Source organism: Zonotrichia leucophrys, chromosome 15 (genome assembly GCF_028769735.1).
Source record: "Zonotrichia leucophrys gambelii isolate GWCS_2022_RI chromosome 15, RI_Zleu_2.0, whole genome shotgun sequence".
In the NCBI taxonomy this organism is placed as follows: domain Eukaryota; kingdom Metazoa; phylum Chordata; class Aves; order Passeriformes; family Passerellidae; genus Zonotrichia; species Zonotrichia leucophrys.
In genome coordinates, this window is record NC_088185.1 from 6,573,880 (window position 1) to 6,589,166 (window position 15,287).

Below are 15,287 nucleotides of genomic sequence, written 5' to 3' on the forward strand. Positions count from 1 at the left end.
TTAAGCCTCAGACGTGCTTCTTAATAATGAGGGAAATCAGCCCCATATGTCCTTGTCCATAAATACTAGAAGATGGGGACAAGTCACTTTTAAATGGGATTCATTTATTTTTAAATGGAATCATGATAAGTGTTTTAAAGGTAATCAAGCATGTGTCGCTATCCTGAATATTATAAATATAAAAGAATATTAGCCTAAAATGGAAGGGGATCCCATTCATACATAAACTCAATTAAGGTATCATGCAAGGATAAAAGCACCGAGTAACCTTTGGTAACCAACAAAGATTAGAAGGTGTCTGTTCTTTTTATTAATTGCCACAAAGGTGGCTGAAGTGACCAAGATGTGTTATACATGTCACTATATATTATGGACACTCAGATCTCAGTTACTGAGTGACTGCAGCCATTTTCACCCCTTTAAATTTGTAGATAACCTCACCCTGCCTGTAGAAGGTGAAGCTGAAGGAAATAAGACTCTTTTGTACTGTGATTATGGAGCTTGTTCCCATAAACCAACATATATCCTACCAAAAAGGTCTCCTTCCTATCCCTGTATTTTTAATCTCCCTTTTTTTGGGGAAACATGAGTTTCTTGTCCTTTTCCCATCTCTCAGGTTTTGTCTGACAGCATCAGTGGCACCTCCTCTGCTCTGCCCATGCTGTTGGCCCTGGGCTGTGAGATGCCAATCTCTTGCTGGTGGTTTTCTCTATGAGACAGGCTGCCTTCAAGGACCAATCTGTGGCTCTTCCCCACAAAACCAAAAATATGTTACATATAGGATGGCATGCAGTTAGTGATTCTTTGTATTTATGGTGAGTGTTGCATTTTAGGATCCATAAGAGAGAATCTATATTGACATACAGGGAAGGGGAGAAGTATGCCTGCCAGTTATTTTTAGTAGCACTATAAAGTCAATTAGAGCTAAAGCAGATGTGTATTAGGAGTTAATTCATATTAAGAATAGCACTGCACCAGCACCACTTTCATCTGGAAGCAGGTGCAAGTCTGGCTGTGCTACTTGCTTTAATGTGATCTAGTGCAAAAAAAAAAAAAAGGATCTTTTTAAGCCATCCTGTTAGCTTCAGAAGTTATTATATCCCACCTTCTTAGTCTGTATGATCACTGGTGTTGAATTGATTTGTCAGTGCTGCCAGTTTGCATTGCCATGGATGTAAAGGAGGTAGGAGGAGGGACAGTTCTTGCCTGGGCAATTTTGCAGTTTCCAGCTACAATTCTTGGCTGTTCAGCTGGTGGATATAGCTGGTACAGTAGCAGTGCTTGAAAACATTTCAAACAGGCCTGTAAGCCCCAGTGATCATTAAATCCATTCTGTTTTATAATTTCAAACTTTCTTCTCTCCCCTTACCCTGGGTCCCTTTTGCCTTCCCTCTGCCTTGTGGTCCTTTCGAGTCAATGTTGTCCAAGGCAGATAAACAGCACAAAGAGGATTGAATGGAGGTAGGAAAGGTGATGTTGTTACCTTTCAGTGTTACTCAATTTGGCAGAACAATGCTAATCATGTACCTAAGTCTCCTCTGCATCAGTTTCAATCCTTGGAGAGCTGTGAGAAGTGGATGAAGCCTGTGCCCCAGTGCCATGCTCAAACCAGATCTCGCTTTTCACTCCCCCACAAACACACACAGCCCAGGGGCACTGGGATCTGTTTGGAGCTGGGGCTGTGGCAGCACAGGAGCCATTCCTTGTGGCTGAGTGCTGAAACTCGCTGTTCTGTGACCTTCAGCTGTGGCTGTGTCCCAGGCCTGTACCTTAGGCACAATTCCCATTCAGCGTGCCATTGCAAAGAGCAAACATTGGGGGGGCAGAATAACTCTGCGGTGAGAACTGGATAATGTAGTTCAAGTCCATGGCCTAATTCCTCTGATGATGTTGTTTAAAACATTATTTTCTCATTACCCTTTGTGAGCTGAGCTTCAGAGCTCTCCATTAAAAATAACAGCAGTGACTTGAATTAATTGGTTAGAAAACACTTCTTCTCTCAGCCATGTTCCACAACAAAACCTGAGGAAGCCAAGAAAAATGCTGGCCCAGATTTGGGAGAAGTTTTGTTTAGAGGCCTGAAGCCTCCACGTTGCTCTGCAGACAAACACACATCCCTGGGTCTGTTGTAACTGCCTTGGGTTTACAGGAAAAGAAGCCAGCCAGGCTGCAGGGCTCAAAAACAGTTGCTTGCCAGATTCTGATTTATTTGACAGCCTCCATAATAAAGTAACTATTTGTCTAACTCTTCCTGATTAGTTTGAAGAGGTTCTGCCAATCTGAAGAGGATTGACTAGTCAGGAAACCGCTGGTATTTTGGCTTTTTTTTTTTTTCTTTAAGGGCTGTGATATTATTTGCAATAATTTCTCCTTTATTAAGTTTGGCATTTCAAAATTATTCACTGCTGCAATGTGAACATTTTCCACATCAACAATAAGTCTATTACGGAGAAATTTACAAAAACAAAATGACTTCATATTGCTTGCAGATGTATTCTGTAAAAGTAATTGTTTTTCACTAGATTTTAATGTTTCTAGGCCTTTGTAAACATAATGCCTAAATACTTTTATTCAATAAACGAGACCCATTCAGTAATTGCTTGCACATTTGAAGTCCAGTAAATAAGGAGCAGATTTTGACCAAAATCTGTGTATCATTTAAGCTGCTTAGGTCACAGCCCTAGGGCAGAAAAGAACTGGTGAGAAACTTGTGTTTTCAGAAGTGGAGAACTGTGACTTCAGAAACCAAGACAAATAAGCCCCATTTCTCTTTAATTAGTGGATTCCTGCTTTCTTTATTCTTCGTTCAGTAAGGCTGGGAATTCAAAGGAGGCTGGAGATGTTAAGCATTCTGTTCTCTGGACTTTCTTTATAGTCTAGGGATACCAAAGTCCTTGAGGCTGCGTTGGAAATCCCATCACAGAAATCCATATTTCTTTCCTTGAATACATTGTTTTCAGGTTGGAAGCACTATTGTGCATAGACAGAGAGCATGCACACATGTGGAATGGAAATTGTGGCTGGTGTCACTAACTCTGTGCCTTGGTTTTATGTGTATTAGGTTTAGTATGTACTAGTTTTTAAAAGCCAGAAGTATGGGAGACCTCACTGAAGCTAGGAGAACCTCTAGGAAGCATCTTGTTGTCTTCAATTTGGGCAAAATGTCAAAACTTAAAACAAAAAAGGCAGCGCATGAATAACTGGATATTGCTTGTCATGCAAGAAAAATAACTTACAGAGCAAAGTAGAATCCAGAAATAAAATTGAAATAAAAACAAAAACAGACAAATACCACATGTATTGTAATTTTTGTGTGAGACATGTTTGGTGGATTCCTTAAATCAAACAGCTTACAGACTGCATTGATGAGCTCTCATCGTGCCTGAGGAAAGTAAAACCCAGTGAAGTATTTTCTGTGGGGGTTTGTTTTCCTCTACAGATATTTTACAAGGCACAGGGACCTTTTAATGGAATCAAGGAGGGAAAAGGTCTAAAAGACAATGTGTAGTTTTTCCTTGGACCTTCTGTTCTCCAGGCACTGTATTCTCATGGGTGAATCTCTGGCCTGTTCAGAGGCAGCAATAAAATCCTGTTTCATCTAAGTATGACCAAGATTTCAGCTAGTCTCAGCAAGAATGCATCTCTCTGTCCCTTAGGCCATCGTGTTCTTCTAACATGGGTGCACAGGTAGGCAGTGGCAAAGCTGGCTTTGCTCTGGGTAAAGGTGTGTGCAGGAAATGAGCAGCCATCTCTTGTGGCACTGGGGATGTGGGGTGCAGGTGACACTGACCCCATTCCAGGTGACAAGTGATGAAAAAACAGAGCCTTTGAGAAAAACTGGCTTTGTATATATCAGCCCTTAATCTTTAGCTCGTGTGTATGACAGGGTGTTTCTGCCATCACAGGTCCCACTCAGCTCACTCCATGTCTAATTCCTTCTCCTTTCCCCCCTCCTATCCAAAGAACAACAACCCTAAAACCCCATAAAGCTCTGCAGCTGTTTTCACACATAATTAAATTGTCCTGGGTAATCCTTGCTGGTGGCTTTCGTGCAGTGCTGGGGAATCGCATTGAAGCACCGCTATGATTTGATTGCTGGGATTCCAGTCCACATCAGCTGCTCCTTCAAGGCCTCTCTGGTGTTTCCAGGGCCCAGGAAAGCTTCACACAGGGAAGAGACATCCCTTGTTCCTCATAGCAGCTGCCTCTGCCTGCACAGGGTGAATGAGACAGAGCAGGAGAGGAGCTTTGGGCTCTGTACCTGTGGCTGTGCCTTGGATGTTGTGAGCCCTCCCTGACAGACCTCTGGACAGGCTGCTGTGATCTGTTCCATGCAGAAACCCCCTTAGTGCTTTTGAATTAATCATTTTCACTTACCAGAGGTGTGTGCCTGCTCTTCCACATGCTTATCTTCCTTTCCTGTGCCTCTAACTTTTGGTTCTTTCTTTATCAGATATTTCATGTTAAAGCATAGTGTGAAAAACATTTAATCAAAGGAAATAAAGGGTGATTTGAAGTGACCCTTGAGCATCAAGAACTGCAGTTTTCTTCTGGAGTTTGCAGAGGGTGTAGCATTTTTCAGAGCAGAAGTGAGCTGGAAAGTATTCTCTCCTTCAGAAAAGTCAGGAAAATCAGTGTAACAAACAGGGACATACCAAAGCCATTTTTTCTCACTGGGTAGTGTCTCCAGGGAATTACATATGCTGAGTATTGCCATGATACATGCTCTTTATTATGTCTCTCAGCACACAGCACCACTGCTGAAAGTACTTCCATTCACTTGTTATCTAATCTCTGTCATCAGAGGTCAATGGATACAGCCCAAGGTCCTCCCTTGGCTTATTTCCAAGCAAAAGCCCTGCATCCCTTGAAAAAAGCCTGTTTCAAATGGAGTATGAACAGGGACTTGCCTCACACACTGGCCAGGAATCCAGGATCTTCCGTGTCACTGTCCTGGGTTGTGACAGTCAGATGTGCAGCTTTGTCACTGATTTCCAAAGATGTCTCTGTTGGTGATGCTGGAAATGACCCCTGTGTTGTACCAAAGCCCCCAGGAGCTCTGGCCAAGGACCACATCCTCACAAGGATACTTGAGTCACAAAAAGGCTGTCCCCCCTGCAGGTAGCTCCTGTAGCAGGGAGAAGGCAGAGTGTGCATGGGCTCTGAAGAGGTCCCAAGGGCTTTTATGGGTCCCATAAGCCAACAGGGTGAGGAGTGGCTCTGTCAGACCTGGAAGGCTGAACAGCTGTCTGTGGCATTGCCATTGAGGTAATTTTGTGAAGGATAAGGAGGCAGGTCTGTAGGAGTCAGTGGGAAGCTCCTCCCAGCTGCAAGGAAGAGAGCATGGTCCAAGAGGTGGGTGCAGGAGACTGGTCTCAACCTGTTCCCACTGTGGCTGGGCTCTCCAGAGAACTGGAAAATGATGAGAGGAGATGCAGAGGAGGTGCAGTGTTGTGTGCAGTGGCTGTTTTGTAACAAACTCTGTCATTAGAGGAACAGAAGCTTGTGTCCCAAGGAAAACACCCAGGTTGATGGGCTGTCCTGCAGCCTGACTAGACATTTATGCATGAAGGGAGGTCACATCACAGTAATTGGATTACCTAATAAATAGCTGGATGTGGGCCTGTTACAGACAGGGAAGGCTTGCAGAGCACTCCCACTTCTTTAATTGCTGCTTTAGCCTGCTGGTAGGAATTGGGAGGTGCTGGGAAATGACACAATAGCAGTTTCAGAAGCATTGCTCATGAATCACTGTCTGAGAACATCCTCTGCTCCAGTCTGTGTCATGCAGCAAGGGGGTTTTATGACAATTTTGTTTGTTGCTATGATTTATTCCTAGCATTCTTCTGAAGCTGCCAAGGCAAGGTAAAAGATGGTTGTCTCTCGGTGGGTTCTTGTAAGTTCAGGGTTATTTTCTAAAGGCAAAATGAGCATGGAAAATCTTGTCCAATCTCTGCAAAATTTTTTTCCTTGAAACAGCATTTGTCTCTGTCATGTGCAGCTGACTTCATTCTCTGCTCAAAGCTTCTCACTGGTAAGCTTTGCTGTCATCCTGGATACACAAATTATCCTTGTTTATTTTGGAATAGCTTTGGAGACATGTTCTCTTCATTCTGCTCAAAGTCACAGAACACAGAGGTCTCTTCCACCCTCCTCTCCTGTAAACAGGATGGGAAGGAAAGCCAGATGTCAAGGTTATCCTACAATTTATACAAATTACATGCTTACAATCTGCCCAGACTTTGTCATGGTGAATTTCCATATTGAGAGTCTTCTTCAGATTGAATTATTTGGGTGAATTTCAGCTGAAACACTTCAGCAGAGTGAGATCTTCCACTTGGTTCTCCTTGCTGCCAGCAAGTATCTGGAGCAGTGAATATGGTAGATGGCAAAAGCGCATCCGTTTACACTTACAGCTTTTCCTGCTGGCATCCAGCAGTGTGGAAGAGGATGACAGGTGCTGCAGGCTGGAGGTGTGGGCCTGATGTGGTGCTGGGGAACCAGAGCCTGTGAAGGGATTGCTGAGGAAATGTGGGAGCCAGATTTTGAAAACAAAACACAACCAAAGCATGTGTGCAAAAAGGGAGCTAAACTAGGATTGCGTGGACAGCCCAAAGTATTTTTTTCCCCAGATTTTTTGAAATGCTTTACTTTGCATCTTTAAACATTTACTTTTTTCATGCCTAGTTTTATGGTACTTGAAATAAGTGAGACTATATAAAAAGCAGTGTTACATTTTGTATGAGCTAGAAAGCCATCCCAAAGTGAGAAGCAAGAAAGTGTTTATCAAATGCCTGTGTATGTTGTTGGGTGCAAACAGATGTTCTCTATGTGAAACTTGGATAGGAACACAAGTTTAGCAAATCCTTCTCTCATCTTTTGCTGCTGCTTTTAGGGATGTATCAGCCTTGCAGAGATCAGGTTCTGCAGATGGTACAAACCATTGTTTCTTCTTAACAAGGTTTGCCAAGCTCGTCCCTGATTGTAAACCTTTATTTCCTGTAATTTAAACAAATGGTGCATTTCAGAAGTGACTCAGTTCCTTGAAATAAAGATGTATTTCTGCTAGCTGACTAGAGGGAGGCCTGGCTCACCTATACTGCTGCCTTTCCCAAAGCTACTGTGTGGCCCATAACACTGCATGCAGCTATTCTCAGCTTTACTCTGAATACTTCCACAATCTCTTTCATGCCAAACTGTCTGAAAGAGTGTCTGGGTAAGTTTACAAAGCATCAATATTTGAGTGGATTGGCAAAAGCAAGGCAGTTGTTTCTAGAACTGACACTGCTTTCCAGAAGAGCAGGCATGTTTGAGATGATCTCTGGCTTTGTCTCCATACCAGGTTACTCAGAAAAAATTAACGCAAGTCAACTTAAATGATAAAGCCAAAAGCCAAGTGAAAGCATGTCCACATGGAGAATGCTTTTTGTGACATTTCATTACTGAGCTGGTCTGTAAAGGTCTAAAGTTGTTTTGAGTTGTACGACTATTTTAACTAATCTGCCTTGTCTTTGAACCTGTGCTTGCCTTCCTTTGCCTTTCTTTGCCATACCTGTATTTTGGGTATCATAACACTGGTCTGATGCTCAGAAAGTTCTAGTTAACATTCATTCTTCCTTCTAACCTGTCTTACTTGCTGCCAGATGACCCATTAGGCAATTGCTTTTAATTAGCAAGTTAACTACTAGTTTGCAGTGCCATGATTAAAAACCCCCGAACTAAACAAAACACTTAGCTTCTCAAAAGTGTGGGTTAAGTTATTTACAATACTTCTTGTAAACTTCTTGAGTGTATTTATTAAGAATGATGAACTTTTGTAGCTGGTGGCCTCCTTATCTTGTCCTGCAGTGTCTTTGGTAAACAGGGAGAAAGAAGACAATGTTTGCTTCTGTTTGAAAAACCCCAAATTGAGAAAATTATTGTCTACAACAGAGATTTCATCAGATACTTGTGGTCAGCCAGAGAGATTTGCACAGGGCTCAGACACCTGCATAAGAAGAGCTGCAAAACCTGTTGATGGAATGAATGACATGCAGGGACTCTACCAAAACTCTCCTTAGATTTCAGCATAAGTGAAAACAAATGTTCTGCTGTAAATATCCCCCAGGTGAATACATTTTTTCTCTTCACAGCTTTGAAACACGCTCCAGGCTAGAGAGGCTCCCTGGAGAGGGAATTTAGCGCTCAGAGCTAAAGGTCAGGGTCAGGTCACTCTGCTCCATTTGAAATTTGGCACCTAGGTACATATGGCAACTGCATCATCCCAGGGGCTAATTTGCCAAATCAGATTGCATCCTCTTTCATTGCTGTGGGCCAAGCTCTTATGTCAGTCTCCTCCCTGCAAAGTTGAATGTTGAACATCCAAGACTTTCTTGTAGCACCAGCCACTTTCAGCGGCTGAGCTCCCTTGGAAGAAAACCAGAGCACACCTACCTGATAATAAGAACAACATTTACATGGTGGTTTTGATTTCAAAACTTTATTAAGCATCAAAGGCAAAGTTGCACTTGACCCTTGGAGGCATTTACAAGCAGCTCTCTTCCTTGCTCATGCACAAGGGATGAGAGGATGGAAATGCAGCCTCCATAGAGGCGGGTGCAGACCCTGGCTCACAGCCCCTCCTGTGAAGCCAGCACCTCCCAGAGCTCCCCAAGAGCCTATAATCAAGGCACAGATGGATGAGAGAAGGAAGGAGGGACACTGGAGAAGGTAAATGGTGAGGATAGAGGTATCCAGGAGTGTTTGTTTGGCTGAGTGCAGGATCCACGATGCTCTCAGCGTTATCGCGCTTCAGTCAGAGTCAGGTTATTACACAGCCCCACTTGGGATGCCATGGTTATCTTTACACCACAAGTTCTAGCAGCTTAATTAGGTTGGTCTGGGGTAGGAGGAGATTGGCAAAAACTCCTGCTGCACATACAGTTATGCTGAGAAGCTAGGTTTTTTTTTTTGCCAGTACAGCTTTGCTTTGATAGGTTTTGTTACTGGGATGAGTGTTCCTGGCATTAATACACATCAGTTGTTAAGAGTTTCTAAACCTGGATGTCCTTTCTTCAAGACAGAAAAGAGGAGTTATGGAAGTGAAACAATGGAAGAACTGCAATGAGTTTCTGCCAGTGATTATGCTGAGATTTGGGATGGTTTTTTTCCTGTTTCTGCACCCAGGCAGCTATAAAAGGCATCTCTGTCTGTAGTGTCAGTCATCTGGATGCTTTTGCAGAGGCTGGGGCAGGGAGGCCGCAGGGGAGGGCAGAGGAAAAGCTGAGATAGAGGGGGAAACTTTGGAAAACCCAGAAGGTGCTGGAGGCTTCAGCTTGCTTCAATTAGTGGAAGTCATTGTGCACCTCCTTCCCTCACCGCCTCCCTTTGATCTTTCTTAAAGGTGTAATGCTAGAAACAGATTTAATCATGATACAGAAAAAACGGGAAATGCAGTCTGTAGCTTTTATGATTATTCCCTCAAAAGGGCCTTGGAGATTTTAGCTTTCCTTTTCTTCTGGCCTTGGAGAGAAACATGTTCATATAAACCTGCTGGTTTATCATTTCTATCAGTAACATGCCTGCTGCCAAGATCAGGCATTTCCTGATGCAGAGGCTGTGCCTAAAAATTGCCAGCTCGGAGGGGCTTTTGAGGATGATGGTTGTTTTCTCTGCAGATGGGTGTGAACAGTGGTTCTGGAGAGCACAATCCCTGCTGGATAATGGTGCACCCACCCTTTGCCCTCTGTTTCTGCTGAGCAGTTAGTTGCCCTGATTTGTAGTGCTCTCCAATGCCTTTTTTTTCCTCCCCTTTTTCAACATGACGAAAGGTTCATGTGTTTAACCTTTAGAGGCATTATTGTTGGTCTTTGTTCCCCTTGCCAAGAGGATGGGGATGTTTCTGAATAATGAAGTCCAGGAGCAGGATGGGACTTTGGACCAGAAGGTTGTGTTTATCTGCTATGGCATCCTCACCACAGTCATGCAGTTGGGAGGAAAGATAATCTTGTATTTTGAGTGATTGAAGCCTCCTAACAGGAGATAAAAATACCTCTCAGAAAAATAGCTGGCTAAATATCCATTGGTGTTATGCTGTGTCCAAAAGTCAGGGAAGAATTTTTAGCCTGTCAAGCTACTGAGAGCAAATGTGAGCCATGTTTTACCCTAATTCAGTAAAATAAAAAACAAGCCAAAATGTTTTGTAAAAATTAGTCTTTGATCTTTCCTAATGTGCAGCCTGTGTTAGTGGTCACAGCTGTCCAATTCTCTCAGCCTGTTTCTGTTCTCCCTGATGCCATTTTTACATTGGTGCAGTTTCAGTGGCGTCAGTGGAGCGCTTCCAGATTTATACCAGCAGTTTGGCAAACCCCAAATGTTTGAAAGTCACGAGTCAGCCTCCAGAAAATAATGTGATTTTTCTTAAAATCATTATTTAGAACGACACATTGGACTGGGGGTATGGTTTTTAATTTTCTTTTGAATGTTTCTGCTGACAGGTGCAGCAGGTTTTCTTTAACCTATCTGTGAGGCCTGGAAGATCAGTTTGCAGTTGGCTGTGGAAGCTGTGACTCCTTTAAAACTTGCAAACTTGGAACTTTTAAAGCAGAACTTTAGTCAGATATTCTTCTTGCTCTCTGGGCAGCTCTTGGAGGGAAGTCTCTTTTCTGGTCCATGCTCGGGACTCTAATGTGTACATAAAATGTGGTAATTATTCAGCAGGGTTAATAATCACAATTTTAATCAACATAATCAATATAACAGTTATCAGTATTTTATATTAAAATCCTGAGAGGTGTCAGAATTGCATTTCAGTGAGAACAGAATGCATTGATTCACCTCTCTGCTGGCTGATTCTTACCAAGCCTGGAGACAGAACACGAACCATCCTACCCCGAGCGAGTTTGGTTTTAGCTTGGAACCACGACACCAAGAGTGCAGCCAAGCGCTGGAGTTCCCAGTGAGCTGATATTTTATATTCCTGGTTGGATTAGTTAAACTGCTCTGCAGGAAGGGCTGTGTGTGTGTGCGCTTGCACGGATCCAAACAAAGCTTCCTCACACACACAGAGGCAGCCAGCCAGCTCCTCCATTGATTGTGGCTTTGTCTTTCTGTTGCCCATGCCTGTGCCTTTTATCATTTATTTGGGAAGTTAATGAAAACAAGCTTAGTACAAGGAAAAGCACCCAGCAGAGCAGCCATCAATGCTGCAGAAGTTTCTTCTTGCCTGCTTATAATTAATGCCTCTTCCAGCAGAGAGAGGCTTAATGTGGCAAAGCCAGCCAGCATATGCATCAGTCTGCTGGAACGGTGATTATTGATAATGGCTGGGAGGGAAAGCTGCCTCAGGTGGAAGGAAGACAGCATCTCTTACCTTGTGTCAAGGAAAGTGTGAAGACCATAATTTTTTTGAAAAATAATTTTAAAAAAATAAATATTTCAGCTATCGCAGTGACACCAGCAGCTCTGGGTGGTGTTGGCTGTGCTGTAGAGCTGTTCTGAAAGACCTAACGTGTATTAGAAGTCCAGTCTGGCGTGCTGGTGCACAAATGCCACTTGTGTTGCTTAAAAACAGTGAGCCAAATGTATTTTGGAAACAAAAGATGAACCCAGTATGGCATCTCTGGTTACTGTAAAGCATGGGCTGAGTGAACTGGAATTAAATATGCATTGAGATTAATGAGGAAAGTTGTAAGCAAAGCAGAGGAGTGATGGATGGTGATCTTCACTGAGGTGGTCATGCACATCTCCTGGAATATAAATGTCATTACAATTCATGTGGTTCATAGCACCAGGCTTACCACAAACTCCTGCAGCTCCTGGCCTTGGGCTTTGGAGACACTGCTCCACACAGAAATGCCTTCAGCCATGCTCAGACCAGCATTTTTCTGCTGTGGGATTTTAGAATTCTGTGTAGATGGTGAGTTAATGACCTGGCAAATTAATTGCTTCATGAGGCTGCATTAATAATTGATGTTCTTTTACTCCTTTTCATATTATATACAAACTCTCTGTTCAGCATCTGCAACTAAAACAGGCAAAATTACAGAATTGCTTATAATCCCTCACTGAGCATGCTGCTCTGGCAGGATGGGTACTCAGGTTCTGCTTTTAGTGCTGTACCAGGGAAATAAATTGGATCAACAGGATCTGAGCTTGCAGGAAAACTTGCTGCCCAAGGGGTAAGGAGAGGTCACTTTTTCAGATTAGGGGTTGTGCCATTCTTACAGGAAGCTACATTTTAGTTGGTACCTGCCTGGTGTCTGGAGGAAGGAGCTGTGAAAGCTCTGACTTGAATCCACACCCGCAAGAGAACACATTTAATTGAGAGCCCTTATCTGCGCAGGGTATTGTTGGTTGTGTCACTTTGTTTCCTCAATACATATTTCTTATTCTTGCAGCTCTGCCTTTGAGACCCCCTGATAACAAATCACTGTGTCATTTAATTGTCTGGGACTTTCTCCTTCCTTCAGATTATTAAATGAGGTGGTTTAAACATTAAGTGCAGGAGATCACTGGTGGGCCTCTGTTAAGCTACTGCACTACTGGGAGAGATAACTAGAGATACAGGGACATGTTTTCAGGAGAAAACAAACATTTCTAGGGGAAGGTGGATGTGCTAGTGCCTGGTGTTTAACCTGGTGTGAGGTTTGGTGGCAGCTGATGGCCCCTGAGCTGCAGCCACGTGTTCCCTCTGGCACTAGCACCATTCTGTTTGAATGATTGAATGTTTGAATGATTGGTGAGCTGCACCAGGAAACCCAGCTAGCTGAAAAGTTGGAGTTTTGGGGTACTTTGGTTTGCCTTCTCTTCATCTGGGACAGCTCTGGATTTCCGTGTTATTTCATGAATTCCAGTGCTGTCACTGAAGAGGAGATGGGAACGTGCAGCCCACACTGTTTAAAGCTCCTGTGGCAGAGCATCTAGGTATCAAAGATGAAGGAAGTTTATTTCTAATCAACCAGTCTTACATTTCAATCAAAGAGTTTAAATTTATACACATAAATAATTCATGCACTTATTATGCTCCGCATTCAGAATGCGGAACGCACATTAACTTGTCCTTGTCCCACTCTAACAGATATGCAAGTGTGATCATCCCTGTTTTATTAGGGGAAAATGATACCAAAGGTGAGATCTTGGTGCATTAAAATTCCTACAGACCCCCCTCCCCTTTGCAACTAGATTTTCTCTTAAATAACTGAGGTGTCTGGCTGTTGCTCTGAGGGCAGTAGTGACACTTTTTGCTCCAGTGCAATGATTGTGTCACAGAAAGGATATTAGGGCAGTTATGTAGCAGAAATAAGTGAGTGTGGCATTGCCTCAGTGCTCCCAGGAATTAATAACCCCACAGGGATGTGAATGCCTTACCTGCTTTGCCTTTTTCCGTCCATGGGGCAATGCCACCTCTCATCTGAAGAACAGAGATAAGTGTGGTCACTAATGCTTTATGCTAAGAAAGTATATTCTTGCCACTTATAGAAGGATAAAATTTATTACTGAGCTTGATTCTGTTCAATTCTAAAAATTTGGCCAGTTCCTGAAAGAATTATTTCATGTGATATACATGAGTAAGCCTTTGGCTTGGGGAAAAGTGTTGTGCCTTTCCAGTTGCTGCTCAGTTTTCTGTTGTTCTAATTCATTTTCTTTGTTTGATTTTTTATCTTGGCAAGATCCTGACTTCTTGTTTCGCAGTTTGAGGAATTAACATTTCCTTTTGATTGAAGATATAATTTAACATTATATGTAAACATTGTATTGCAGCAAGCGTCACCTAAAATGTCTGAAGTAGACTCCAAATCTGTATGAATAATGGGTGAGTCTTTCAAGTGTTATGGAGTAGCCATGACTGATCCATCTTCCCTTGCTCTAAAGCCCCCCAGTTGTAAGGCTGTGCCTTCCACACTTCAGCACAAATCACACAAATCACAGAAATCACCACAAATCTCTGCTCCTGACTCATTTTGAGGAGCTGCCTGGGAGAGGGCAGGGAGCTGACACAATGTCCATGCCCTCCTGGCCAGGCTGCAGGTGGAGCTGGAAGCCCAGCCCGGTGTGGGGATTGTCTGGCACTTCCCTTGCAGGGCTGTTGACAATTGCCTGTAGCTTTGCCAGACTTTGACTGTTGGAGCTGAAATTTTCCATGTCGTGTGTCTGCCTGCAGCTGATTTCCTTTTCTTTGAAAGTTCAAATAGCAAGATTTAGCTGCCTGAAAAAAAAAAATAAGGTAGAGAGAAATAAATTGGTTTGGTCATGTTATAAGTACTTGCAAATAGTTTGCTAGAGAACTTGCATGCTTTGAAGCAAGGATGTGAAATTTGGCCAGGACTTAGCCCTGTGGAAGGCAAATGCCTTTTGCTATCTCTACAAAAGTTGCATAAGTCCTGCCAAATCAGAATAGTCTCAGAAGGATCAGTTTGCACATTCTAAGAGTTTCAGGAAAACACAGGTAGGCTTTTGAAAGGAAAATACCATTTCCTTAGTAGTTTGCTGGATATTCTATATATGGAGTTTTACAAAAGACAGCCTCATAAAGACATGTCTTCCATCAGGAAAAAAAAAATGAATGCTCAGAATTGCTTAGCAGCCAAGATCACAAGAAACCCCAAGTGTACTTAAAGGGCACCTGATAAGATCAGTGAAAAAATACCCATTACTGCCTCTTGCGCATCATGTAAATCTGTCTGCACTTGCCTTTCACACTTTTAATTGAAAACATAAAGGGGTGGGGGGAGCATTTGAGCAGATTAGCTAATTGATTGATTATTTACAAGGAATCAAAATTAGAGGGACAATGATGTCTTTTTAGAGAGGCATCAAGGCAAATTATTTGATTATCAAGTTACCCACATGCACAGTTTGGTGCTGCAGCACCCATTTGCACACGCATCATGCACCAGGGGTTTTCCTAGCACATTTTAAGAGAATATAACGTGCCTTTCTCAAAACCACAAAAGCAATGCCATAGTGCATTAAGAATGAGATATTTTACTCTGGCAGCAAGCATTCTCTGCCTCGTGGATGCCAGCAGAGGTTTCAGTGCAGTATTGACCATGGCTTTGCTGAATGCTCTGGGGCCAAATCCCTCTCCTGCTTATTCCTGGGCCAGAGGCAGGCTCATGAAGAATGTGTGTTAATGTGCACCATATTCTCAGCCATCTGTTGACCCCATCTGACTTGCTCTTGCCTGTGCCTGTGGGGCTGCTCTCTGGGGAGAGCCAGCAAAGGTCAGGAGGGCACCCAGGCCTTGTTGTAAGCTGCCGAGTGACAGTACCATCTGCAAGACTTTCTTCCTCTGCTTCTGTTCCAAA

The 15,287-nt window shown here is 43.0% G+C and overlaps 1 protein-coding gene across 16 annotated transcripts in view; it reads left to right on the plus strand.

The window, feature by feature from the left end:
• FBRSL1 (fibrosin like 1) overlaps positions 1 to 15,287 on the plus strand; it is a 495,150-nt gene that overhangs the window by 335,401 nt on the left and 144,462 nt on the right. The window lies entirely within an intron of this gene.